At 45.7% G+C, this 2472-nt stretch overlaps 1 long non-coding RNA gene across 1 annotated transcript in view; it reads left to right on the top strand.

The window, feature by feature from the left end:
- Positions 1-2472, top strand: part of LOC116103498 — an 8884-nt gene that overhangs the window by 928 nt on the left and 5484 nt on the right. Inside the window, exon 2 of the long non-coding RNA XR_004123488.1 lies at positions 413-521. This is a non-coding gene — a long non-coding RNA (uncharacterized LOC116103498). The remainder of the gene's footprint in view (positions 1-412; positions 522-2472) is intronic.

Here is a 2472-nt window from a genome sequence, read left to right as displayed (position 1 = left end):
AAAAAAAAAAAAAAAGAAAGAAAGAAAGAAAGAAAGAAAGAAAGAAAAAAGAAAACAGCCCTTGGGGCAGTTAGAGCAGGCTGGGGGCGGGGCCGAGCCATATTACCTGCCCCCGATTGTGGGGCTGGTACAGATGTCTTATCCTTTCTGACCTATTAGAAAAGACAGGGGCGGGGCCTGGCTGCTATGGTGCTGGCCCCTTGCAGGCCTTGAGAATCTATAAAATATATTATTTGGTAATCTCTAGGTCAGTTGAGAGAGGTGGAAAGCTACTGGGGAAGCCACATAACCTTGATCTCTGGCCTCCACATTCATCCGCATACATGCACGCACAACCCCCACATGAACAGACATCACACGAAGGCAGAACAAGAAATAGCTCGTTAGAGGCTCTTCTACTTCTGTTTTCCAGCAAATGGATTCAAAAGACGCACAGAACACAAAGAAAGCTGTGTGAATTACAGTCTCATCAGAGAATGGTCAATGACCACCAAAAGACCACTGTAAAGGAAGACACTCAGGTTCAGTAGACCACCCTTAATTCTTAGGCAGGCTTTATTATTATTAGTTGTTACTATTAATTATTTTAGACATGGTCTCTTGTAGCTTAGACTGATCTTCTTGTGAATCCTGTTTTTTTGTTGTTGGTTGGTTTTTCTTTTTTAAAAGAGTTTATTTTTTGTTTATGAGTACACTGTAGCTGTCTTAAGACATACTCGACAAGGGCATCAGATCCCATTATAGATGGTTAGAAGCCATTATGTGGTTGCTGGGAATTGAACTCAGGACCTCTGGGAGAACAATCAGTCCTCTTAACCACTGAGCCCTCTCTCCAGCCCTTGGTTGATTTTTCAAAACAAGCTCTCTCCAGGCAGCTCGCTGTGGATTTCTCTGTAGATGAGGGTGGCCTCAAAACTCAGAGATGTGCCTGCCTCTGCCTCCGAATGCTGGGATTAAAGGTGTGCACCACCGCTGTCGGCCTTGCTGATCTCAAATTCAGCACATCTGAAAAAAGACCTTGAATTCCTAATCTCCCTGCTTCCTCAGAGGGATGGGCCACAATTGGCGGCTTCCTTTTTTTTTTCTTAACGTACTAGGGACTGAACCCAGGATCTTTACTTGAGTTTACTGGGCAAGTGCTCTTCTGGAGAACCTACATCCCTTTATTTCCTTAAAGCCTTTCTTAGAGTCCTTATTTACAGGCCCATTTGGATCCTCTTAGGGAGTGGACAATGGGCATGGTTTGTTTTTGTTTTTGGAGACAGGGTTTCTCTGTGTAGCCCTGGCAGTCCTGGAACTCACTCTGTAGACCAGGCTGACCTCCAACTCAGAAATCCACCTGCCTCTGTCTCCCAAGTGCTGGGATTAAAGGCGTGCTCCACCACTGCCTGGCATGGGTATGGTTTTGTTATTTACCAAAAAGCCTTCTCTTCTCTACTACTAGGCCTGGTGGTGTATGCCCATAGCCCCAGCACTCAGGAGTTAAGAGGCCAGAGATATAGCCTCAAGTTCGAAGACCAGATTGGTCTATGTGGGAAGTTCTAGGCCTTGTCAGGGCTACACAGAGACAGTGAAGGCACGTGGGAAAGGGGAAGGAGATGGCTTAGCAGTTAAAAGCACTTGCTGCTCTTGCTGAGGACCAGGTTTAACTCCCATCACTGGGCCTACAACCATCTGTACCTCCAGTTCCAGAGGACCCAACTTCCTGCTCTGGCTTCCATGGGCACCAAGCACTCATGCAATGCACACACATTAACAGTAATTTTCTTGTTTTGTTTTTCAACACAGGGCTTCTCTGTAGCCATGGCTGTTCTGGAACTCACTCTGTAGACCAGGCTGGCCTCGAACTCAGAAATCTGCCTGCCTCTGCCTCCCAAGTGCTGGGATTAAAGGGGTGCGCCACCACTGCATGGCGGAATAGAATTTCTTAGGCGAGGGCTCTCTTCCTGAGCCACCCTTAGATACTGTCCAAGCCGTTAGGTAAGTGGTAGGGTGGCTGTGACCATAGCACAACACTGTACATGTCAGACCATCACTTCCTATACCTTAACAAGGAAATAAGAAAAGACAGGAACAAATGCATCCTTAGCATCCCATTATTTTATAACCAGACCAAAGTCTCTATCTCCTGGAAATCGTATTCATGGAATCTGCCCATTCTCCATTCCAGAATCTTTAATTTTGTCACACAGACTTCAGTAGTGTCTGGACAGGCCTAAAAATCTGATCACAGACCTGAGGCACACACTTCAAAAGGAGTCAGTCTCCTGAGGTAGACCAGTCGCTGACATCTCCTAGCTCAGATGTGTTCCAGATTGGTCTCTGCTAAAGTCTGTGGAGAGATCTGCGTGCTTTCTTTATCCAGGTACAAAGGTGCCCTAAGGAATATTTCGTTATAGCTAATATTGAGATTGAACATTATTTCCTGGCCTTCACAGTGTTTCAATAATCCTAATTGATTTCCTAGCTGTA

Source organism: Mastomys coucha, unplaced genomic scaffold, assembly GCF_008632895.1.
Source record: "Mastomys coucha isolate ucsf_1 unplaced genomic scaffold, UCSF_Mcou_1 pScaffold1, whole genome shotgun sequence".
Lineage (NCBI taxonomy): Eukaryota > Metazoa > Chordata > Mammalia > Rodentia > Muridae > Mastomys > Mastomys coucha.
This window is presented reverse-complemented; position numbering and strand designations above follow the sequence as displayed.